The sequence below is a fragment of the Sarcophilus harrisii genome, chromosome 1, assembly GCF_902635505.1.
Source record: "Sarcophilus harrisii chromosome 1, mSarHar1.11, whole genome shotgun sequence".
Lineage (NCBI taxonomy): Eukaryota > Metazoa > Chordata > Mammalia > Dasyuromorphia > Dasyuridae > Sarcophilus > Sarcophilus harrisii.
In genome coordinates, this window is record NC_045426.1 from 28786741 (window position 1) to 28814267 (window position 27527).

A 27527-nucleotide genomic window follows, 5' to 3' on the forward strand; every position below is an offset into this window, starting at 1 on the left:
CATGGGACTCTTTTCAGTTCAATTTTGTGTTTTCTTCTTCCATTAGAATACAAACTCCTTGAGGGCAGAAGCTGTCTTTCATTTTTCTTGTATTTTTATCACTAGTGCATAGGATAGTGCCTGGTAAATGGTAAGTGTGTAAAAAGTTCCTTTTTCCTCCCTCTCTCCTTCCCTCTCTTTCTCTCTCTCTCCTTCCTTCCTTCCTTCCTTCCTTCCTTTCTTCCTTCCTTCCTTCCTTCCTTCCTTCCTTCCTTCCTTCCTTCCTTCCTTCCTTCCTTCCTCCTTCTTTTTCTTCCTTCTCTCCTTTTCCCCTTCTGTAGTATACTCCAGTTTTCAGAATAGGAGTCTTCCCCTACTTTCAAACCTCCCATTTGATTTTGATTTAGAAGAGCTCATTTTGTACTATTTTCTCCAGGTATTAAAATCACTAGCTATAGCTCTAGAAGGAAAAAAAAAATCAGTCAGAAGCCATTAGCTTTCATTATGAACTATAGCTTTCTCAAAGTCTCAGCAAAAATTCTTCTTTTGGAAAGAATACAGTGACAAGGCCTCATGTAGAAAATAAATACTACCAATGTTGCCAAATTAACTTAAGGTGAGACCCATCTGAAAGTCTCATGAAACAAGGCTCTTACATATACTGCCTATACAGCCATTTCCCAAAGGCCCAATGATTTCAGTATTTGTTTTTTATTAATCAGAGTTTTTTTTTAAGAGTGCCAAGTGTTCACATCTAAGGCTTTGTCCTTTTCCAATCTTATCACAAGGTTATAGACATGGACCATTGAGTAGGGAGAAGTGTACACATGTCTCCTTTAGATAAGAGCACTTAGTGGCGACATTAGTGGCCATTGAGTCTCAAGTAAATGGAAGGGGTGTGGAGCAAGGTGATGATCCCCAGGGCTGGAGGACTACCTTGTGCCTGGTGTCCTTCTTTCCGTGTGACTCTAGAGATATGGAAATCATTCAGAGCAAGGTGACAAGCCTTACCCTTCCCTACTGACCTTTCCAATCTATAGATGAGGTGAATAGGAACAACTGCCTCGCTAACACTTACTTTTTACTATTTCAGTCTCTTTATTTGAATCCCTAGAGCTTGAGACAGTGCCTAACACATAGTAGGTGCTTAAAAATGCTTGAAAGATGATTGATTACCTGATTTGATGATAGATACTTAGACTGCTTGGCACTAAGTACTTAATGAACATTTATTGACTAATAATTACAAAATAATACAATGGTAGAATTAAGGATCTGCAAGGAAAGGCTCCATTCTAAGTCTCTACTTTTATAGATGAGAAGACTGGAGGTTATCTCACTAATCAAAAGTAGAGTCAGATCTGGATGTCTAGTCGATGACTATTACGGTGTGTTAAGTAGTCTCATCCTTGTTTTATAGCTTCAGAATATATTTTATTTTTATATGTCTTGTTAGTACAGTAGTTTGTGCAATAGTTATATTATATTGTACATCATAATTATATAACTTATAATTACATGTTACAATAGTATATATTAATTATATTAACATATTAAAAACCTATAACCATTTATTATATTTTTATAATACATAATAAAATGTAATTTGTTTTTTTTACCTGTTATCTCCTTATTAGAGTGTAAGCTCCTCGAATACCAAGACTACCTTTTGCTTTACTTTGTATCTTCAGGGCTTGGCAATGTCTACCACACAGTAGATACTTAATAAGTCTTTTTTGGACTACTGATACTATTTCTGACCTGATCTCTAAGGTCTCTCCAAGTTCTGGGTTTTTAGGATTATACAAGTAGTGCCTCAGTAATGTCATGGGATAGTTGGCTTGTTTTTTAATTTGCTAAGTCTTCTAGCCCCTAGAATTTGAATCTCCATCCGAAAAGGTAACACTGGGATGTGTCACTAAAGTATGAGTGGAAATCTGTTGATTTCAGCCCATTGACAGCAGGTATTTTGAGACTTATTGCTTTGCAGCATTGTGAGCTCTCACCAAAACTGCAAAAATATGTATTTATCCCCCAGCAGAAACGCTTCCAGAAACAGGTATGGCCATCTTCCAACTACCGACTTGTCAACCTTGTGGGGAAAGAGCTCATGCCCGGTAATTCTTTTATATCAATCCCCCAGGGCTTCCTGTGGGCACCAGATCAAGGTGTTATCTGCGAATGAACCTACAAGCAATGGGAAAAAGGCTATCGAATCTCAGTGTCTTGGGAGTCTCATAATCACTGAATTTCAAATTTGGAAAGGAGCTCTGGAACGAGGGAGCGCAATTCATCCCTTCTCCAGCAGGGACTGGACCATCAGCTTCTGACCTTTGCCTGAAAATATCCAGTGAGAGGGAACCTGCTACCTGCAGAGGCAGAGGGGGTGATAGGATCAGACACGTGTTATAACTGCTTCCTCTGCCTCTCTGTAATCCCCAATCTTTTGCTCCTCATCCAGTCTTCCAGAGTTACAATAGTTGGAAAGTATATTGTCCTTTAAAGTATGCAGCATCTTGTTTTCTGTGAGCATCATTCTAGTTAATTCTCATTGTAACTCATTGTTCAATTATTTTTCAGTCATTCCTCATCTTTATGACCCCTTTTGGGGTTTTCTTGGCAAAGAGACTAGAGTGGTTGACATTTCCTTCTCCAGTTCATTTTTACAGATGAAGAAACTGAGGCAAATAGGGTAAAGTGACTTGCCCGGGGTCACCTAGTTAGCTGGCAAATGTTTGAGGCCAGATTTGTAGTCAGAAAGATGAGTCTTCTCGACTCCAAGTCCAGAGGGCTCTACACTGTGCTACCCAGCTATCCATATTGTAACCCCCATGAAGTACCCCCTGCCGGTAAATTAACCCGATTTTACAGATGAGGAAACTGATTGGGGAAGGAGGCAAATGTCTTGCCCAGGGCCCCACAGCTTATATCTGAAGCACTATTTGAACTCTCTCCTCCCTGAATTATGTTAATACTTTATTGGCTGTGTTACTCTGTCTCTTGTCACTCACTTGAGAAATCGAACTTTATTCTTTATTTTCTTTACTTCACCACTATTACTATTACTACTACCACTACTACTACTATTGCTATTACTACTACTACCACTACTACTACCATTACTACTATTACTACTACTACTACTACTATTACTATTATTACTGCTACTATTACTATTACTACTACTACTACTATTACTACTACTATTGCTGCTGCTGCTGCTGCTACTACTACTACTACAATTGCTACTGCTACTACTACCACCTGTAGTGAAACCTCATAGGCTTGATCAAGTTAAGCCAAAATGAAGTAAAGCATGAAGTTTTGTGCTGGGCTTGTCTGGCTCAGTTTCCTCACCTGAAAAATGGTAATAGCAATAATAATTACTTCCTAGGGTTGTAGTGAGGATCAAATGATATATTTGTAAAGAACTTTCCAAACTTTAAAACATTATATGCTGTTATTATTATTTATTATTATTATCTGTACATGCCATCTACTATTTCTCCAGAGGGCTAGGTCAGGAGTAAGGGACAGTTACTAAGAGGCAATTTTAAGTTTTATATTCCTAAACTTTTTTTTTAGATATTTGAAGATAGCTATCATGTCCCCTTATCAATAACCATTCATTAAATACCTAAGACAAGGCAGTTCCTGCTCTAGGCACGGTGCACACAAATATAAAGAAACAATTTCTACTCTCAAGGAGCTAACAATCTATCAGGGAAGATACAATATCTGAATCTATAGGCGTATGCAGAAAAAATATGAGGAGAATAAAAACAAGAAATTAAATCTCAAGATGCTGCAATCAGTCATTGTTTGACATGACCTCGAGACCCTTCCATCATCATGTTCACTTCATGATGAACAAACTCTTCCCAAAATGTACACACATGTTCCCTGAAATGAACACAAAGCTCTCTCTGGGGCATTCAGAATGGATCAGGATTATCTGTGATACTCTCTCAGAGACTGCCTTGGAGATGACCTCATTTGTTCAACACCCTGATCTTACAGATTGGACAACAGAAGGCCAGAGATGTGAAGGCATCTATGTGATGAAGGCGCCTCGCTTCCTATCTCCTCAGTCATTGTTCATACCACCATAGTATCTCACCTTCTGGATAACTGGATTGAGAAGAAATGACTCTGAAAGAGTGAGATTATGAAAAGAAAAGCTCTGGGATGAGCTGTGTTTTTTAGGATATACCTATCACCTGATGTTTGCTGGTGAATGGCCACTGAGCAGACATATTTTGTCTTATTTTTCCTGCCGTTGTGGCCACTATAGTGTGCCACTATATCCCAAGAATCCCTGGTTACCTAATGCTCCTCCACTGTGGAGTTCTCCATAGGTGTGCAGCCTTCATTCTGTGCTTTGTACTTCTCCCCTTTGCGCCTCCATATTTAAAATTACCTACCCTTGGTGGTGAGGAGGGAGGAAAGGAAAGAATCTGAAACTCAAATTTTAAAAACAAATGTAAAAAATTGTTTTACATATAACTGGAATATTTACACATACACACACACACACACACACACACACATATATATATATATATATATATATATATATATATATATATATATATATATACACGATCTGTCTATCAAATTACCTACCCTCTGCCATAATGGGTCTCAGGGGACTTGGTTTCCAACGTCACATCTATTAGCTACCTTTATGTGACCTTGGTCAAGCTGCTTTGTATTTTAACTGGGGACAATTCTAAGCCAAAGGAATCAGTTTCTCTCAATGGCTTTTCAGGCTCAATGAAAGCCCAGTTGGTCAGATGGATGGGGAGGGAGGCAAAGCCTTCCTCAGAGTATAACACAGAGTCAGGCAATTTCATCACTTTGTCTAGTTTTAGGTCAGCTTTGGAAACCGTCAAAAGGGCACTGAATGGAGGAGGGTCCAGAGGCCTGAATTCTGCTCCAAACAACTAGTCACCAGCTCTGTAATCTTGGGCAAGGCCCTTCTCCGCGTCTCATTTTCTTCACCTTTAAAATGATGGGGGCTGTACAACATCATCTGGAGATCCCTTCCAGGTCCAAATTCTCTGGTTCTGTAAATGTAAACCGTTTGTTCTTTGCATGATTTCTTGTTGTTTCTGGTTCTGCCCCTGCGGCTTACTAGGCTGCAGGACACTTTGGGCCAAAATATTTCCCCAAAGCCAGGCTGTTCTGTCTCATAAACATGTTTCAGCGAAGCCTGAAAATCAGAGAGAGAAAGGTCTAGTGGCTGATTGAGGCCAGAGGCTGACGGGGACGGGTGTTATGTGAACAAATGCTGGTTTACTTGGAAGGGAGCTGCAATATTTCAAATGAATTGTGTAGCCATTCTGGGGCAATAGAGATTATGCCTTGGGATCTGTTTGTCTGTTCTAAGGCAACAAGACAGAATGTTAACAGAGTAAATATCAAACAGATAGAAACACTCATAGCCCATGGAATGTTATGGCCAGAAGGACTTTTGAGGACATAGATTACTGGCTAGAAGGGATAGTGGAGGTCATTTACGCTGAGTTTTCCTTTTTTTTTTTTTTTTTTAAACAAATGGAGAAACTGGGAACCTGTAAGAGGAAGAGGTTAAATGATTTCCCCCTTTGTTATGTCAGTAGTAAGTGGTAGCAAGGTCAAGACTGGATTAAATAATGGACTAGCAAAGGGCAGCTAGGTGGCCCAGTAGAGAGAATGGCTGGCCTGGAGTCAGCTAGACCTGAATTCAAATCCAGACACTTCCTCAGAAGAAACTTGCCTCAGTTTCCTCATCTATAAAATGATCTGGAGAAGGAAATGGCCAACCACTCTAGTATCTTTACCAAGAAAACGCCAAATGGGGTCATGATGGTGACTGTGGTCTTTCTGTAATTACTCCATAGAGGACTAAGGACCTACATGTTGAAGAAGAGTGCAGTTCAATGGAGTCTTAGTGAAAATGCTAGGGTACATACTTAGTCTCCTTCCCACCCTCCTCAGCAGCAGCTATGGGTTAACTGTGGCCATCAACATCCTCTTCTTGTGACTAATGACACATTTGTGAAGTGGGTTGGGCTAAGTGTTTTGTCTGTGGAGATCTCTCTGATGCTAAAATAGAAAAAAAAATCTTGTTCCTAGTAGCTCACAGCTCTAATCCATAGAGGTAAAATGAGCTGGTGGAAAGAGCATTGGGTTTTGGAGTCAAAAAACTCCAAATTCTCTAACGCATCAGAGTTTAAACTATCAACTGGACACTTAAACATGACCCCAACCATATCACTTACCATCTCTAAGGCTTCACTTCCTATTTTTAAACTGGAGATCACTATTGAATATAAGTTATTGGAAGGCAGGGCAGTTTCATTTTATTTTTGCCTGGCCCAGTACGTGACATATAGCAGATGCTAAATAAATACCTGTTGATTGATGAATCATACACATCCTACCCACTTCATATCTGCAGTAGAAGTCAGAGGATATTCAATATGAGAAAAGCACAACACAAAGCTATAACTAGCAATATTCATGCCCAGGGTGAGGGAAAAACAGCACAAAATGTTCTTGCGGTAAGTAGTTTGAAACATACTCAGAGCAAGGAACATGAATCATATGTCCTCAGATTACCTTTGTATTTTAGGATGTGAAAATAATAATAAATAAGACAAATTCTATTCAATGGAAAGAAATGAATTATGATTGAGACAATTCTGTTACTGAAGGAATGAGCATGCTAAATTTCCGCCCCCTCTATATTTCAGTGCCCTGGACAAAGCTCTGATCATCCCACCCTAGTTATAGCTTTATAGTTATATATTATTCTAACAAATCTAGCCACGGTATTTCTGAATGATGTCCTTATTGTCCTTCAGATATTATTTTGGAATATGAAATATTGTTAATTTTGATGAACTCTTTTCTGATTTTATTCTTAGTAAGATCAAGTATACATAGGATGGCTGACATTTCACCCCTCCCTTCCTCAATAACAGAAACTGCCATTTTAATAAAAAAAAAAAAGAATCTAGTTATCCTTTTCTTTGTTCATCCTATCTTTTGACCCTTTCCTGGCAACTATTCAAAAGAATATGTCTTTTGCTTTTTTGTTTTAAAAAATGAGACACAAATCACCCCTAATCCATACTTATCAGATGGATTAGGACTCATGACAAAAATGTTGTGTTGAGAGGCACTGTGGCCAGCTTGTTGGATTTGGATTCAGAAGTTCAAATCACTGCTTTGCCACTTACTATCCATGTGACTTTGAGGATGTCCTTCCACCTTCTGGGGGTTAGTATCCTCTGTAGGTCAGCACCCTTATTTCTGCTGCTTTTTTAAGCCCTTGCCTCCTTGGTCACTCATTGCTCCTGATAACCAGGTTGAAATTGTGCTTCTCCTAAGAAGCCATTTACATATTTCATGCTTGCTCAACTTTGTCTTCTTGATGAGAAAGATGAATTTTCTGATATTTGTGATTTCAAGACACTTTGCCATATATTTCACGTGGGCCCCAAATCACATGCTCTGTAACATTACAAACCATTCCTCTATGAATCCACCAAGTAACGCCCAATGAGAACGGCCCCTTGGACAGATGAGGGCTGGAATTCTAGCCTTTGGTGGAAAAATCTGTAGGGGAGAAAAATGTTCTCTCACTGAAAGATTTCTGTGCTTATCTTTCAAGATTAGTAGCGGCTACCACAAACAGTTAGCACAAAGTTTCCCGAATCTCTCATGGATTAGTTCTTATCATTAATAGCAGTGCTCTTCTGAGAGGTGAAAAGCCTGTCACCTTGTGCTGGTGAATAAGGGTGACCCTTGCTGGCTGCCTTCTCCAAGGGCGCTGGGACACTTCCAAGAGATGTCATTCGCTCCTGAGATCGGGCACAATTCCAATCTGTCCTGAATTCTGCCTTCTAAAGGCGAGGATAATGAAGTCTTTCTAATGGCCTCCTTTCTCTGGCCCCTTCCAGTCTCTGGTACGTTGCCCACCCCTTTCTTCCCACGTCAAAACACTGATTCTCAGAGTTGAGGTGGCCATTGAGTCCAACGATGCTCCCCCTTCCAAGAATCCACCGAATAGGTGGTCACATGGCTTTGGCAGGAGGACATCCAGGGAGGGGGAACCCCTTACCCTTCCCATAACTCTAGTGGGTAGGAACCTTGGTTTCTGTAACTTTCATCCAGTCTTCCTGATTCTTTCTTCCATGGCCACTCAGTCCAGAACCTGCATTAGGAAGGATGTATTTTCAAATCTGAGATCAGAAATCAAATGCACAAACACCTTGATTATTTGGACCAAAGGGGCAAAGCATGTCCAACTCTTATATCATTTAAACAAATGAATCGCCAAATCTTCCCTAATCCATACTTATCAGATTTATTAGGAGCCATGACATAAATGTTATATTGAGAGGCACTGGCCAGCTTGCTGGATTTGTATTCAGCAGTTATGGTGGGACTTCCCACCATAGTTATTTTAATGGATTTCATTGAAGGCAGCTCTCCTCTCATAATGAAGATTTGATTACAGCCTTGTGAAGATCCTGTGTGACTCTTGTCTATGTCCTCCCTAAGTCCTGGGTCTACCTGATGTCCTATGAATACAGTGATCCTCAAGAATATTAATTAATTAATTCAGTACTTAAGGAACTCTCCTGCCTTTTAGTGCTGGAGGGATTCATGGATGAGTGTGACAAAGTCTAGCCTATTGCTTCCTATGAACCTCCACCAGTTCACTCTAGGGCATGTTTAATGCTTTGCTGGTTTTTACCAGTCATTACCTCTTCTCTTGGTCTGAGCTCCCCAAAAGTCAATCAATCAATCAAACAACCAATAAACCTTTATTAAGCACCTATTATATTCCAGGCCTAGGACAGGTAGGTGGTAGAGTAGATCGAGCTCTAAGCCTGGATTCAGGGAGATTCATCTTCCTGAGTTTAAATGCAGCCTCAGACATTTACTAGCCATGTGAGTCTGGACAGGTCACTTAAATCCTGTTTGCCTCAGTTTCCTTATCTGTGAAATGAGTTGGAGAAAGAAATGGCAAACCACCCAAATGCCTTTGCTAAGAAAATCTGATTGGAGTGACAGAGAATCAGACATGACTGAAACGACTTAATGACAAAAAATATTCCAGGAACTATATTAGACACGGAGATACAAAGCAACTGCAGTTGTCCCCAAAGAAGATAAAGCACACTATAGCCAAGGGTTCCCTTCATTTTCTTGATGCAGTTCAGGGTGAATCCTTTTTATATTCTTTGTTGTATGTGATAAACTGCCTCTGTTTTATTTAACAAAGAACTAAAGATACTTATCTGGGAGCTAGAATCTAGCACAAATCAGATGATCCCAAGGTGGGAAAATGAGACAAGGGTTATGATACTATGTTTATTATCAATAAGTTCCCCAAGTTGATCTAATCCAGCTGTCCTTAATCAACACATATGTTACATATAGAGAATAATCAGTAATCTAAGATAGCATATGCTAAGTGTCAGGTGAAAAGTCATCCAGAGACACGCAAATTCACTATTGGCTGAATTAATCAGTACTTTTGAGTGTCATCTTATTCATGACAACAGGTCCTTAGATTTAGAACTAACTTTAATACTGGAAGAAAAGACTTCAGAAATCATATAGACCAATCTCCTTATTTTCCAGATGAGAAAACAGAGGCTTGGAGAAATGAAATGACAGATAACAAGTAGCAGATTTTGAACACCATCTTCTTTTCATATACTATAGTATGCTGCCTTTATAAATGTCCCCTTTCCTCCTCTTTTTTCACTCCTTACTACTCTCTACCAGTAGAGAGTTGACTTTGGCAGAAAAAAAGTATCTGAAATATATCTGTAAAGTGTATGTGTGTGAATGTGTGTGAGAGAGTGTGTGTCAATGTGTATTATGAGAGAGTGAGAATGTGTGTGTGTGAGAGAGAGAAAGAAAGAGAGGAAGAAAGACTGAGATAGACACAGAGAGACAGAGACAGAGAGAGGAAGAGAGACAGAGATAGAGAGACACAGAGAGACAGAGGAAGAGAGGGAAAGAAGAGAGAGAGGAGAAAGAGAGGGGAAAAAGAGAGAAAGGCAAGAAAAGAGAAAGAGGAAGAGAAGAGAGAGAAAGAAAGAAGGAAGACAAGAGAGAGATATAGAGAAAGACAAGATAGAGAGAAAGTGAATATGTGTGTGATGTGATCTTTGGAGTTGTGAGTGAGGAGGGAGGCAGGTAATAAAGGTGGAAGAAGAATCTTGGCAAGTAAGCTGTTTATTTTATAATATTAAAATAGCCCTTTCTGAATGTTTTTCCTTAGGGGCCCAGAATGTGAATTTAGGCACCTACACAGAACTCATTTTATAGTTCTCAGTTGGATGCAATCTCTTCCAAACAGAAGCATAGCTTCAAAGACTGACAAGAAAATAAACCCATTGCCTGGGGCCATCTTTGTCCAAGTTTGCTTAGGTTTGTGGATATCAAAGGTGAACTTGTAGGGGCATATCTTGTGTTTTGTTTTGTTTTCTCTCAGGTCCACAATAAAAGTTATGAAGGAGAACCAAGTTTTCAGGCCCAAGGACTCTGAAGAGTTAAATGTCAACGAAATCTGGAAAAGGCAGTTCATAACTTCAGAGCTATGATTATTTACAGGATGATAGATTTTTGAGGTGAAAGGTTTCAGAAAGATTTCCTTTCTTTTATCATGGATGAATATGAGTTCCAGGGATGCAATGGTAGAGTTGAAGTCTGGGGCACCTGGATTCAAATCCTGCTTCAGATATTGTGACTGGATAAGTCAAGTAATCTCACTAGGTCTCAGTTTCTTCATTTGCAAAATAAAGAAGTTTATTTAAGACCTCTAAGTTCCCTTTCAATTCTCAGTCGATGATGATTGCTTAAAATCATACAGATAGTAAGTAAGATCCTGCATCTGATCTAAGATCCTTTGATGACAAAGCCAGCTTTGCTTTCTATAAATCCAGAATAAACAGTAGTAGTGGAGAAGGAAACTATCTTTCAGAAAAGTGCTGGGTGAAGACATTGAGAATTTTTTCTAGTAGGTGAACATCTAGTTTCGTACTAAGTGATTCCTACAGGAAATAATTTACCACACTGAGTAAAGATTTATTTTCTACCCTTTTGCCACACATCCTATCAAAATATTTTGAAAACAGAGGATGCTAAGGAAAGATCTATGACTGTTTTGTGTTTCCAGATTAAATACAAAATCCTTCTCACTTTTCAACTTCGGTAAATTTGAAATTATTTTCAAATAACCAATTTATTTTAGAGATTGTCTTCTTGCCTCAGGGAATCACAATCTGTAAGTTTATGTCGATGAACTGTTCAGGGGGAAATCCCAGGAGATGAACACAATAACTTTCCAAAGTTATTATGTAATACCAATTTTCAGCATATAGCCTAAAATTTGGTCAGAAATGGAAAGGTGGTTTTCATTTCCATGTTGCTCATAAAATCTTTTTAGATTCTAAAATATTGTGACTGTCTTTGGAGAGAATCAATCAGCCAATAAATCTATACTGAGGCAGCTGGATGGCTCAGCGTTTACAGTTGGACTTGAGGATTAGGAACTTGAGGATTGACACTTATTTAGCTATGAGATCCTAGACAAGTCACTTAATGTCTCACCCTCAGTTTACCCTTCTGGGGTACCAAATGGGATAACCTATAAAGTACTTTGTAAATATTAAAGCATTAAATAATGACAGGGATCATTATCATTATTTTTATCATTATTTTGGTGATTATGTCCTAGAGATATGAAGAAGCGATATAGTCTCTCTGCCCATGAGGAGTTTAGGAAGTTGGATTTCAGAAGAAATCCATTTTGCAAAAGGAGAGAGTAGTCACAGGCATCTTGCAAGTGGAAGGCTTTCCTTCTCTCCTCATTCATCTCTTTAAAAAAAGTTCCGATCTGTATCTAATTCACAAGGTAGAAAAGGAGTGTTTCCATCAAAGGAGATTAATAGGAGGGATTACTTCGGAAGGATCCGGGGCACTTAGGGGAAGGCAGGTTTTGCTGTATTTAATCCAGGTGCACTCTGAAGCTTCAGATGAGTAATATTCTGGAAGCTACAAAAGTCTACATAACAGAGACAACCTGAGCTTGGGAAGGGAAGCCTGAAAGTCAGGAAGCTGCCGAAATCCAATTTGGGAAAGGAGAAGAAAGTTTGCTCTATTGGGGAATGAAATCCATGCACAGGAAGAGTTGGGAAGGGAAGGAGAGAATTGGGCTACTAAGACTCTTGTACTTGGGAGGCAAATCTAACATGTTCTGGAATTGTGAATTCAAGTCTCTGAATGCAGGATTTCCAATCCTTGCAGCTGTTGCTAAGCCTGGGAGGCCCATCTAACCGGAAGGAACCTCAAAAGGTAGCTTTTCTCTCCCCACCATGTCAAGCATGCTGGAAACTTGGGAGGGCATAGTTAGGGTACCAAGCTAGAAGCTCCCCCCGTCAGCTTTTTGACTTCCTTCATTTCAGATTTCTTCGAGGTTTTCTTGCTGGACTAAAAAAGCCTGAAGTTCCTGGAAACAGGCCCAGTTCACAAGGCGAGGGTTGGCAACTTAGCCAAATGGTCGCCTAGTTAAGCTGCCTGCCCTTTTCCAGTGTTGCATGTCTGATGCTTATTTTTATTACTCCTGAGCTGCAGCAATGATGTCCATGACAGACAGCAAAACGAGAAGGACCTTGGGTCTCCCGTAGTTTGGCTTTTTGCAGCAGCAACAATTCAGTCCCTGGCTGGACCCAACTTTCTGGATGGGAAGATAGTGACCTCTAGTGTTCCTTTTCCTCAAAGTCCTTGTAGAACAGTGAGGGATCCTGGGATTCCATGGTCAGGGATGCTCAATGCTTCCCTGAAATTCCCCTGGCTTTATTCTCCATCAGTCCCCAACACGTCTAGCATATCCCAATTTTGTTATGTTTTATGCAGTTAAAAATATTTCCATGCAACTTTCCCATCATACGCAACTTCATACCTATAGGATCATACATTTTATGTATGCAAAGGGGACCTTAAAACCCAAAGAAGGCACAGAGAGGTTATATAACAGAGGCCCCACAGCTAATAAATGTTTCATGTAGGGTCTTCCTAATCCAAAATAAGCATGATTAGACCATGCTAATAAATTGGTCCCTAAGGACATAAGGAATCCCTCTGATAGCTAAGATTTCTATAATCCTTGGAGCCTGGTAAAGCATTTTTATATCCTTGATCTCATTTGATCTTCACAACAATCTTCCGAAGGAGAAATTACAGGTATAAATTGCTTCATGTTCAGATGATGAAACTGAGGGTCTGAGAAATTAAGTAATGTGATCTTCATTAATCATAAAGCTAGTAAGTGTTAAAATATCGGTAAGGAATGATACACTTGGAAAAAAAAAACCTTTCCTAAGTATTATTCCCATTTTATTATTCCTTAACTTTTAATAGTGTTTAATTTTTCCAATTACAAGTAAAGAGAATTTTTTTAACACTTTTTTTAAGTGTAGAAGTATATCCATCCAGACTTATTTTCTCCAGGGAGCCAATTGTTAAACAATTTACAACTGTTTTTGAGTTCGAAGCTTTCTCTTTTCCTTTCTCTCTGTCTTCAAACAGTCCATATCCATTTCTACATATGTATTTTTTTGTATTTTGTTTTTATTTTTCCTCTTAATTACATGCTAAAACAATTTAAAAAGCATGTAAAAAACCTTTTGGTTTCCAAATTCTATCTTTTCTTTTCTTCTCCCCCACCATGATAAACAATCAGATAGAAGTTATATATCATATTCTTTTTTTAAAAAAGATGATTTTAATAGCATATTATTTTCCTAATTACATGTAGAGATATATCATATTCCTTAAGTGATAAAATGACAATAATAATAGCACTTTTATATTTAATTTAATTTAATAAACTTAATAAGTTTAATTTAATAATTAATGTCACTTTAACATTTATTAAAAAATATTCCATTTTGCAACTAATTTATGGGTTGGGAAATCTAGGCATTATTATATCCCTATGTTACAAATGTAAAAGCAAAGGTAATCTGGTTTAGCTATACAACTAGCAAGTCTACTAGATAGCATTTGAACCTATTGGGGCTAAAGTTCAACATTTGTTCCATTATGTTATGTTTCTCTATCAAAACCAGCTGAAATATTTGCTCTCCCAGCCATTCAATTCTGAAGCTTTTTTTTCCTGCTTTCCAAAAAACTGAGATTTTAAGTGACTTGTGTAGGACCACATAGTTAATATGTGTCAGGAATAAGTCTAGAACCCAAGATCTTTTTTTTTTTTTTAATAGTTAAGACTTATTTTTTATTTATTTATTTATTTTTATTTAATAGCCTTTTATTTACAGGATATATGCATGGGTAACTTTACAGCATTAACAATTGCCAAACCTCTTGTTCCAATTTTTTACCTCTTCCCCCCCCCCCACCCCCTCCCCCAGATGACAGGATGACCAGTAGATGTTAAATACATTAAAATATAAATTAGATACACAATAAGTATACATGACCAAAACGTTATTTTGCTGTAGAAAAAGAATCAGACTCTGAAATATTGTACAATTAGCTTGTGAAGGAAATCAAAAATGCAGGTGGGCATAAATATAGGGATTGGGAATTCAATGTAATGGTTTTTAGTCATCTCCCAGAGTTCTTTTTCTGGGCATAGATGGTAGAACCCAAGATCTTTCTGAATTTGAGACTGGCTCTCATCCTGCTATCATACCATTTACCTTTTCTTCTTTTTTTCTTCTCTAACATAGTGATGGTTGAATGAAAATGTGGGTCTATGAACATCATCTCTAGGGACATGAGCAGGGAGCTGCCCTTCTTGCTTCTAGTTAATTAGTTGTGTGACCCAGAATAAGGGGGATTGGTACATTTAGAATAATAAAGCCACTGCCCACTTCTAGCTGAATATGTGTGTGACTTATTTGCTTGTAAGCAATTCAGGAGGCTTGTGTTTTGAGATGATTGGTTTCTGAAGACGAAGACCCAGTGATCCAGTTAATCTTTATATAAAAAAGCCTAGCTCTATCTTTCTCCTCATTTCTTTCTGGCTACTGATTTTATGAGGAATGTTTTAAGCCACTTTTTGTGAGACATAGGGGAAGAAGAGCAGCTCGCTCAATTTTTCAGCCGTTACAACATAAGCACATGAGCTAAAACCAATGTGTTGTCTGAGCAAGCCAGATCCTAGATTTGGGGTTCTTCCATATTTCTTATTTTCTATTCTTGGGTGAATGAACATCTATTTTGAAATGGACCTGTCTAGGGGTGTAGGGGAGATGTTTAACAATTGGCTCCCAGAGAAAATAAGTCTGGATGATACATTTTTACACTTAATCTGTATTTTAACTTTTTCATCACTTTCTTAAATTTGGGCAATCCACAAAACTATAAATTAACTTCTGATATGTAATATTTGCTCATTTTTGAGATGCAAATGTTCACACTGACAATTTACAATCAGCTCTCAGGTTTAAGAATGGTTTCTTTCATTTCACAGATGAGAAAAATTGAGATTTTGGAGAGATTGTGTTGTCCAATTGAATAGTAACCAATAGATTAATAAGCATTTATTAATGCTTGATACTATGCTTAGCTTTGGGGCAGAGAAAAAGAAAAGTGAAAAAAATTGAATCCAGGTCTTCTTACTCCATATTCGACCATCTTTCACACAGCCACTCTACTCAATGTATATCTGCTCTTTTTCCCATTTCTTTTTGCGGACAAAAAAAATTCAACCTTCTCCATTGATATTGGCTATACTTTGGGAAACGCCATTCACATCCATTGTGGAGAGTATGACCACTGGCTGGAGGGTGAGTCCACTTCAGTTGAGAAGACCTGGATTTTACTGAAAGACAGTGCAGAGCCAAGATGAAATGGAAAACCAGCAATTCTGCTAGATGCTTTATATTCTTATGTCTGATTCAACCTTTCAATAGATTCTAATTGCAGTTCTGCATTATAAGGTGCTGGTTACTTTAAGGCTTTACTCTGGCTTTTATGTGACTTTTAGTATTTATTTTGTATATAGGAAATAAAAACTTGTCCTATATCTGATTATCATTTAAATTGAGTCCTTTTTTACCCTTCCTTTTGTGAAGAACATAGACATGATCCAACACCTAAACCTTAATCAGTTATAGAATTTTGGAACTATAATTCCAAATGGGAAAAATTCTGAGTTTAAAGACAGAGGAACTGAGTCTATTTCTACATTGGCACTTACTACCTGTGGAACTTAGGGTGAACTTCTCAAGTCTCAGTTTCCTCATCTATAAAAGAAGTAGGGTTGAATTATTAGCTGAGCTTTCTATATTTTTCTAAGATTCTAAATCTATGATTCTCTAAGATTATTTCATTTAACTTCTTTATTTTACAGAAAAGGAAATTAAGGCATTTCAAGAGTAGTAGAGTGACTTGCCTAAATTAGCAGGGTGATAAGTTGGGACTTGAACTCAGGTCAGGATAGAAAGTATCCTGAGTTCAAGTCAGGATACTTTCTACCATGCTTTGTGAATTTTCAGAAGGCATAACAGACATAATTAATTAATGATTGCACCCTACTCCTAGTTATAGAGTTCAGCTATTTACTTAACCAATATGGTGCAGAGACAGAGTGAAATAAAGGGTAAAGAAACAACCTGAGTCAGGAAAAGATGGGCTCAAGTCTTCCTTTGCTTACAAGCTGGCTACACTATTCTGGGACAATCCCATGACCTCTTAGTGCTCCCATTTAACTAAGATTGCAAATTACTTTGGAGATTCTAATCTCCATTGGAAGAGAGAGTTTGCTCACTAGGAAGCCCTATACCGATGAAGTCTCATCCCCAAAAGTATTTAATTAAGATGCTCTCTTCTAAAACCAATTATACTGATTTTCTCATATGTCTAGAAATTAGACCAAGCTTTACATTCATTCATTCATCATTCAACAATTTGGTAAAGGTCAGTTATGTGTGAGACACTGAATTAGGTGCCATTTTTGGGGAAAAAAGAGGAATAATATATGGTCTCTTACATGGAGCAGAATGGGAAGTAGCCATCTTTGGATGTTGATTGAAAGGTACTAAAAGACACTGTGGACAAAAGAGATGTCCCATTATGATCCTGCCATAGACACATGGATGAATCAATCCTTTGGCTTAAATAATGATGTTTTCTAAAAGGGGAAATCTGTAGTAAATCATTCCCATTGTCTTATGAGCTTTGCCCCAGCAAAGTCTCTAAGGAAAGGGGATACAGCACAGATAGAGGTAAATGGAGAGTAACTAGAGTGGTTATCCATGAAAGGATGCTGTGTATGGAGTCAGAAGACCTTAATTCAAATTCTCAGTCTGTTACTTTTTTTTTCTCTTGGCATTCCCAGTGCTGAGTATAGTTTCAAGCACATAATAGATATTTAATAAATGCATATTAATCTAATGGTTATTATTCAGTGTGACCTTGGAGAACCCACTTTTCCTCATCTGTGAAATGAAAGATTTGAATTAGATAATCTCTATTAGATCTTCTGTAATCTAGGAATTTATAGATGAGTAATAGGAAACATGAGAAGAATGTCAATTGACTTAGAATCTTAGGAGGAAGTAGATAAAAAATCCTCGAAGAGATATATCGCTTAATAAGTTTTTAAATTCACAGTGGGGGTACTTTTATTTCTTACCAAAACAATGACTCCTTCTATTAAAGAAAACAAAACCAGAAGCTATTGCCAGACTGAGGTAAATCACAAAAGTATATACTGCTTAAACTGTAAGACACCTAAATCATTCTGTTCGATGCTCTGCTTTTGTATGTAGAGAAATGCAGTTCTGAATCGGTTATGGGACTTGGTCAAAGTCACACTGCCTAGTTCATGGGAGAGCCGGGGATAGAACATGGGTGTCCTGACACCTGGGCTAAAGTTCTTTCCAATTCACCATTCCCAAAGGCTCAGCTGATGGATGTAGCCATAGTGAAACATGAAATTTTTGTCCTCAAGAGCAATCCTTGTGACCTTTCTGTGGGCATCAGTCCAATTACCTGTCAGTAGGTGATATCTCTTCTGAAGGGGGAAACTGTAAATTGTCCAGCTAAGCTTAAACTTGGGTGTTAGGGGGAAAAAAAGAAGGCTTGTCTTCTTGAAAGGGCTGTCTGTTTCCTGTGCTAAGTGCTGACACACAGGTTTTCCAAAGAGTTTCTTTTCCTTTTGATCACACTGAAGCAAGAGAATTTGTAGTGGCGAGGAAAGAACCTAGATTTGTAGTCAAAAGATTGGATTTGAATTCCAGCTTGACCCCTTCCTACCTGAGCAATCTTGGGGAAATCCCTCAAGGAAAATCATTTTGGCAGCTGTGTGGGTGATGGACTAGAGGGAGCAGGGAGACCAATTAGGAAGCGTTTTCAAAGGTCCAAGGGAGAAGTAATCATAAAAGCAGAGTGGTTCTGCATAGAACCTAAGGCTCCTTCCTTTTCTGAAATTTTTTGATTCTAAGTGTCAGGTAAAGGGATAATGATATTAAGTGGGCTGGTCAAGATTATCCTAATTCATTGTTTAAACCATTTTTTTCTTAGGTCTTCTTTGGAGAGGAGTTATGAGAGTGTGACCCAAAGTCCTGTGAACTATACAGCTCCCCAGGGGACTTGATCTGGGCTGATTGTCCCAAATGATTTCAGGATATTCTTGGAAAAAGGCAGCTTGTGAAATGCTCTCTGAACACCTGACACCTGCTTCATGGAGTGATCTAAATAGAATGTGAATACAAAAGGGTTTTTTTTAAATCAATTATGCAATAATCATTTTAGTGCAGACTGCAACCCAGAATTGCCTCCTTTAAAAATGTTCTGTCATTCCTTTATCTTTTCATCCTTCATCTAGCTTAACCTATACTTAAGAAAAGGAATCCCCACTGCAACATTCCTAACAAGTGGGCATCTGGCCTTCCTTGAATGAACATAATTAAGGGGCAACCCAGCCCCTCTGGAGGAAGCCCATGTCATGTACCGATTAGGAAGCATTTTCTGATATCAAACCTAAATTTGCCTTTTGGCCATTGAGACCCATGATTCCTTTTTCCTCCCCTGGGACAAACATACCAGGGAAGAGCCCCATTTTACATGATACCTTTTCAGAGAGAGCCCTCACATCTTTCAAAGTCTTTTCCTTTTCAAGTAAAGCATCCTTAGTTCTTTTCAAAAGAAGTTGCTCTTTCTAAAATGCGGTACCCAGAACTGAAAGCAACTCCCTAGGAACTCTGCTTCTCTTTAATTTGTGAATGCTTTCATTCATTTTCCTGCTTGTTACATCACATCATTGATTCTTAATGAGTCTGAAGTCTACCTTGAACCCCAGATCATTTTTAGACAGATTGCTGCCTGATCATTCTTTCTCCATCTTGCATTTGTCAAGTTGATATTTTGGATCCAAATGTAAGGCTTACATTTCAGTTTTTATTACATTTACATCTTGGTACAGACCAAATGCCTAGATTTTCCTAATAAGTCAAGATCTTTTTGTATACTAACTCAGTCAATATGTCCCTGTCCTGCCCAGCTTTGTGTAATATTCAAATGTGAATAATCATCAATTCTTTTATGAAAGTCAGTGATTTTTTTTAAAGTGAACATCATAGTTATCTCTGATTGGCTCCTGCAGTGTCTGCTCCTTGAGGTGGAACTCTAAAAAGTGTCTACTTTTGCTTTGATTTTCCTGATGCCAATCCTATTACAAATATTTATTATTATTGTTTGACATACTAATTGTTCTAGGAGAAATAAAATGAATATTCGGGAATCAGAATTTAGCAAAATAAAAACAACACAATTTTTTCCCTCCTTTCTCAAACCTTTCATGGTTTCCTCTTCCCCCCAGTCACTTAGCTGAGACCATTGTCTTCTATTTCACAGGAAAAATGGAAGCCCTTCTCTTTGAGCTTACACTTCTCTTTTTCTCATCTTCTATCTTTCAGGTGTCTTTTTTGTTTTCTCCTTCATCCCTTGTTCATATAATGAGGTGGCCTTCCCTCCTATCAGGTTCACGTGATCCCATTCCTTCTCCTCCCCTCCAACAGCTTGCCCCTCTGTAAAATCCACTCTACTACTCAGTGTCAATCTTACCCTCTCTACAGGTTCATTTCCAGTTGTCTACAAACATGTCCATGTTTGTCTTATCCTAAAAAACAAAAAACAAAACAAACAAACAAACAAAAAAACTTCCCTTGATCCTTTCATCCCTGCTAACTGTTGTCCTATCTCTTCTGCACGTTGTAGCTAAACTCCTCAAACAAATTAAAATAGGTGCCTTCTCAAGGTTGGGGGAAACAGAGGGAGAACAGAGGGAGAGAATTTGGAGCTCAAAATTAAAAGAAAATTAACACAAAAATTGGTTTTTGTGTGTAACTGGAAAATTAAAAAATTTTCAAGTGCCAATCAAAAATAGAAACCTATTTCTCACCTCTTCTATCCAAGTTGTGCCAAGGTCTGTTGATTTTATCTTTGCAACATATCTCAGATAGATCTTCTGACATTGCTACCTCCAGGTCCTCATCATTTCCTGCCTGAACTGTTTTTTGGTGGGTGTGCCTGGCTCAAGTCTCCTCTCCAATTCATCCTCCATTCAGCCAATAAATTGATAGGCCATAAAGCTCAGATCTAACCACATCAACTCCCTTCCTCAATAACCTCCAGTGGATCCCTATAACCTTCAGGATCAAATAGAAAATGTTTGGTCTTCAAAGCCCTTCGTAACCTAATCCAGAAATCTATTTTTAGATCCACTCTGAAATTTCTGGCTGTCCCCCATGGTCTTCTACTCCAATTACTAGCCTCCCTGGCTTCCTTTAAGTCCCAACTAAAATCTCAACTTTTATAGGAAGCTTTCTCAACTCCTCTTGATTCCAGTGATTTCCCTCGACTAATTATTTCCCACTTATCTTGTATATGGCTTGTTTTCCATATATTTGTTTGAATGCATCCCTCCTTTTACACTGTAAGCTCCTTGTCTTTTGTCTCTTTGTATCTCCAGTGTTTTGCATAGTATCTGGCACAAAGTAGATACTCATTAAATATTTACTGATTGATGAATTGATTCTTTACGTTACTGAAAAAATAATTTTCCTTAAGAGCACATCTGACCATGTTAATCCCTGCTTAATATACTCCCTGGTTCCCTATTGTCTCTATGTTAAAAATAGAATCTTTGTTTATGTTTTAAAGCCCTTCACATCCTATTTTTTAATCTTATTATATACTACTCCCTCTCCTGTTCTCTGTGCTTCAGACAAACTGGCCCACCCCTATGACTAGAACACACACTTTCCTTGCCTCTGACTCTGAGAATTCCTCATGACATAGCTCAAATAACATCTTCTATATGAATTTTCCAACACCTTTCCTTGTCCCCTAAATGCAGTGCCCTCTCCCCAAATGCTTTGTAGTTATTCTTTTTAGATTTATTCTAATTGGACTCATGTGTAGGTTTTTTTCTTTCTCCTCCATAAGAATATGAACTCCTGGGAAGAAAGGAGTTTCATTTTTTTTTCATTATCCTGTACTCCCATTCCTTTTGCACCATATTTAGCACCTAGCAGATTTAATAAATGCTTGTTGATTGATTCACACCTGAATCCTAGTGTATAGGAAACTCAGTCCTTGAAGCCTTTGTTTATCCCTCAACCACAGTGCCCTTGCCACAAATAGTCCGTATTTATTTTCTTTAAATTTATTCCATATGATCCTTTCTGTTTCTTCCATAAGAACGTGAATTCCTAGGAAGAAAGAATTTCATTTTTGTTGTCTTGTATCTCCATTCCTTTCATGCCAGACTTGGCACTCAGTAGGTCTAATAAAAACTTGCTGATTGATTCACACCTGGAAGCTAAGGTAAATGAAACTCAGTCCATGCCCAGTAACATGCGGTGTCCTGGACCCATCCTGAATGCATTCCTCTAAATGTCACATTTCATTTCGATGTGGCCTGACATTCAGTACCAGAGCTGGTCTGCTACTTCTGTGTTGCTTTTATTTTAAATGAAATAGTCTAATTTAAGGGCTATCCGGTTTTCCCTGTAACTCCAGGTGACTGTTCCAGACATTGGCTAACCCAGGGCTCTTCAGTGATGGCTTCTTGTGAACCTCTTCAGAGTCTCTACAAACCAAATTAATTTTCCAAAGTCCAAGACACGGACCCATGACCTCAATATCAGAGGTTACATGAGTTGTTCGACTCACAGAATCACCGAATTTCAGAGTTAGAAGGTTTCCTGACAGCTCTCCAGCCTGAGTCACAATAAAACAAGGCAAGAGATATCGGTAATTTGTTTATGCATTGTGGCAAGTTCCTAGTGACTCTTGGGTTCTACAGAGTTTCACTCTTATTTATCATTTGTCTTTAAATTATGCTTTGTCTAAAAAAACACAATCCAGGAAATCCCAAACAGGTGTTACCATTAGCTGAAGAAAAATCCCACCATTTAAAAATAGCAGAGTTGTGTATAAATAATACCAGTTGGTATCTTTATAACTTTTCAAGTTTTAGGAAGCTCTTTACACATATTATCTCTTTTGAGCCTCACGACATTGCTATACAGTTGGTATCATAGAGTTATAATTACTGTTTTATAGATCAGGGAACTGAGTTTCAAAGGAGTTAACTGACTTGGTCAGGATCTTACAGGAGGGATTTAAGTCTGTCTTTCCTGACCCCACTTCCAACACTCTTTCCCCTATAAGAAAGATATTCTGTAGCTTAGAATTTTAAACACTTTAGCAATGTATGTTTAGAAATATATATGTGTATATATACACACACTTATATAGATGGGTTTCTCTTAGAATCTTCCCTGATGGTACTTATAATTATAATCAGCTTTGTTGGTCAAAGGAGAAAGATTTCATATGGGATGAATTTGTTTTCTCTTTTTGTTTCTTGTGAAATAAGAATTTTTTTGAGGCAGATTCTTTTTTCTGATAATACCCTAGAGGATGGCATAAAAGCTTTTCAGTTAAAACACAATGAAAAAGAAGATTTGATCCATAAAGTTCAATGAACATCCTTTCTTTCTTATTTTGAATAGCATCCTCCAATGAAGACAATTTTCTTTAGATAATAGTGAGGAATACCTATCATAGTATCCATCCTAAACTTGAGGCTTTCCTTCCCAAACCAACTTAAAAGTTAAAAGTATATTGGATTGGAACTGGGTTCAAATCTCTCTTCTGTCACCTGCTGCTGGGAAAGGAGTGACTACAAAGCCTCCAATTTCCTTCCAAATGGCTAAAAAGAGACAGTAAAGATCAAGAAGGCAAGATAGGATCCCCTCCACTCAACCTTCCTCCAGACTGCTCCTTTGTGTAATCTTAATTCTTGCTGCATGAAGAGAATCATTGGTCCTTTAAGGAAGACCCTGAGATAGGGAAAATGGAATTTGGAGGTAGGACATGGATAGAATTGACAGAGCTGGGCTCCAGGCAAAAATTTGTCAATTTTACAATTATCCCCATTAAGAGCCAAAGAGGAACTAAGAGAGGACCAGGGCACCTGGCCTACAGCTTTCTGTAGCTTCTGGCTAAAGGCATAGTTGGTAGAGCCATGCCTTTAAATTCTACCTCATGTTAGCCATGTGGCTTTGAGAATATATTTCATTTCTTTTGTCCTCAGTTTCCTTATATCTTAAATAGGGAAAATAAAAATAGCACCTTTCTCAGAGGGTTATAACGATGAAAAGTAAAGTGAGCTGAAAAACTTGAAGTGCTAAATAATTAGGAACAATTTATTATTATTATTATTATTATTATGGCAGCTAACTGGTATAGTTGATGAGTCAAGAAGAGTCATTTTTCTGAGTTCAAGTCTGGTCTTAGAAACTTACTAACTGTATGATTCTGGGAAAGTCACCTAACCCTGCTTGCTTCAGTTTCTTTATCTGACAAATGAGTGGAGAAGGAAATGACAAACCATTCCAGTATCTTTGCCAAGAAAACTCCAAATGGAGTTTATGAAGAATTGATCACAGTTGAACAATAACAAAATTATAATTATTTCTACTCACTAGACAGTAAAGATGTATGAAGGTGATGGAATCCCTTGGTGTTCAAGTAACAAGGTAAAATATGGTCATCTTTTTCTTAATCTATAAGTTGGTAAAAATACTGATTTACACTTGAGGGGCCCATGGGGCCAACAGACCATGGCCAGTTGTGGAGGAACGAATGGGTGGGGTCAGGTTTGCAATTGTGGTGTGTCAGTGATGGGTGCAAATCCAGGGAAGAGCATTCTTCATTGATAGGACGTCTTTAGTCCTTAACAATCACAAAGTCTCAGTTTTTATACATTTATCAATTAAATAATTAAAACATAGGAGAGAGGTAGATGGCTTAGTGAAAAGAGAGCTGAGCTTGGATTCAGGATGAAGTCAAATTCATTCTCAGATACCTATGAACTGTATAACTTTGGTCAAGCCATCCAACCTGTGTATATCTTAATGTACTGGAGAAAGAGATGGCAAATCACTCCAGTGTATTTGCCAAGAAAACCTAATGGACAGTCTGGTCTATGGTTATTGACAGAACAATAAAACCTGTTCAAATATATTTTCAGACATCCCACTATACTTTGTGGCTGCATTTTTATTTGGGGCAGAGAGAAGAAAGAAGCAAGGTAAGGATGCAAGTGGACTTGTCTTAGATTCTTAATTGAATCAAAGAAAAAGTTTGAAAGACTCTCAAGAAAAGGGAACTAAATTAAGCCAAGAAAGAGGGCAAGGAAGAAAGATGGGAAATAAAGTGCAATGATTTATTTAAAAGGGAAGAGAAATGGAGATTTCTCAGAGAAGGAGAAAAGATACATTAAGGAAACAGAATAGGAACAGGAGACTGTGAAGGTAGAAATACATTTTTTAATCACTTGAGGATAGAAAAAAGGCAGAAAGAGCATGTGATAAATTTGAGAGAGAGAGAGGGGGGGGGAATGGAGGCTTAGAGTCAAAAAAAAATACCAAGGCATTAAGAAAGAAGGATTACAACTGTCAGATACTAAAAGAGCTTTAGAGATGTTTTGAAAGACTCTGAGAACAGTTGGGGAGATGTTTTGAAGGAAAAAAATTGGGGAGATGCTTGAAGGATATGATCAGGGAGAGTAAGAAGAATGCTTGAAGGACCAAATCAGGGAGGAGTGGGAAGAATGCTTCATGGAAAAGGACAAAGTTAAGGGAGAGCTGGAAAAATATCTGAAGGACAAAGTCAGGCAAGACCCAGAGAAACAAAATCAGGGGAGATTTGGGGAGATGGTATCAGAGTGGATTAAGGAATTTTGGAGAGCAAGCTGGCTTGAGTTCTCATCATGGGACAGTGGGTAGAACTTCTTGGAGGACTCAGCATCAGGAAGATTGTGTTGCAGTTCTGACCCTGAGACATACTGTGTCTGTGATCCTAGATTGATTACTCAATGTCTTGGAGAAGCCCCGTTAACTTTCTAAGACTGTGTGATTACTGCAAAGCTGGTGCCATGGGTTTGGGGAGTTTATTCATTAGGATTTCCCACTCCAATGAAACCATAGCTCCTTCTTTAATAGTGATAAAAATAATAATAAAGGCATTAATATAGTCCTTCAAAAATAATAACAAAGACATAAACATAGTCCTTCAAAAATAATAATAACAAAAAATTAATATAGTCCTCCAAAAATAACAACAACAAAGACATTAACATAGTCCAAAAATAATAACAAAGACATTAACATAGTTCTTTAACACTTTAAAAGAACTATGTTAATGTCTTTGTTATTATTATTTTTGTTATTATTAAAATAGGAATGAGTTGTAGAAGATATATAACATTGTTGGAGTTGACTCCCAACACACCATCTTAGAGTAGATAGGAAGGGAAGGATAAAGTTTAATCCTGGTTTAATCCAACCAGAGTAAGAATCTGTTACATGACAGCTGACAAGAGAGTACTGAACTTTTACCCTGATGAAAACAAGCTCATTGCTCATTCCACTTTTAGATAACTATGTTAGGAAATGTTTCCCTATAGCAAGGTTTAAGATGCCTTTTTGCAGTTTCTCCCTAATGTGCCCGGTTCCAAATTGTGGAACCAATCAAGACAAAGCTAATTCCTCTTCCACTAGGTAGAAGCACTTTTCCAATTCATCCTTGTAAGTAGTTGTTAGGCTTTACCCCCTTCCCCCAAATCTTTCCAAGTATAAAACATCTGGTTTCTCCAACCTTGTACATGATGTAGAATTCCCTTATCATCCCAGCTATGTTCATCTGATTCTCACTATTTTTCCACTCACTTTCTCTCAAACACAGTACCAGCCATAAGCTTCAAAACTCAGAAAACAGAAAATATTTAAGTGAGCTGATAAATAATTCCCTTTGGCCAAACTGATTTGTTAGTCATTTCAGCTTCTGAGTTACTTTCTTTTTCTTTCTTCCACATGGATATTTTTTCAACATTGACCCTTGCATAACCTTGGGTTCCAAATTTTCCCCTCCTTCCCTTCATCCCCTCCCCTAGACATCAAGCAATCCATATGCTATACATGGTTAAAAATATGTTAAATCCAATATATGTAAACATATTTATACAATTATCTTGCTGCACAAGAAAAATCAGATCAAAAAGGAAAGAAAATGAATAAGAAAACAAAATGCAAGTGAACAACAACAAAAAGAGTGAGAATGCTATGTGGTGATACATACTCAGTTCCCATAGGCCTCTCTCTGGGTGTAGATGGCTCTCTCCATCACAAGGTCATTGAAACTGGACTCTGAGTTATTTTCAAGTAAATTTTCTCAATATTTTAATCTGATGCTGAGTGAAGTGAGCAGAACCAAGAGAACATTGTACACAGTAACAAGATTATGTGATGATCAGCTCTAATGGACTTGGCTCTTCTCAACAATGTGATGATTCAGACCAATTCCAATAGACGTGTGATGGAAAGTGTCAATTGCATTCAGAGATAGAAGAACTATGGAGATGGAAATGGAATAAAGCATAGTATTTTCATCTTTTTGTTTGTTTGATTTTTCTTTCTCATGGATTTTTCCCCCTCCTTTTGGTCTGCTTTTCTTGCACAACACGACAAATATGGAAATGTGTTTAAAAAGACTGCACAAATCAACCTATATCAGATTGTTTGCTGTCTTGGGGAGGGGTGAAGCAAGAGGGGGAGAGAGAAAAAATTAGAACATAAAGTCTTAAAAAATGAATGCTGAAAGTTATCTTTACATGTATTTGGAAAAGTAAAATACTATTCAAAAATGAAATAATTTCACCTGAGCAGCCATTTTCTCTCAGATTCTCAAGCTGCTTTTCTCATGTGAACATCCTTTTTCTGCCTCTTTCAGAAATTAAAATGTTCACACATGAAATGGGGCAGTATTTTACATAGTTAATGCAAAAAGAAAAATTACCAGGGCAGTAAGCAATGTTGTGGTGGACCTTGATACCTTCTGAAAATGTCTAATTCAATAGCCCCCCTTTCCCTGGGTATGAGTAAGTCAGTCTATGGCTAGGTAAATACAACTTCTATCTATGCAAACAG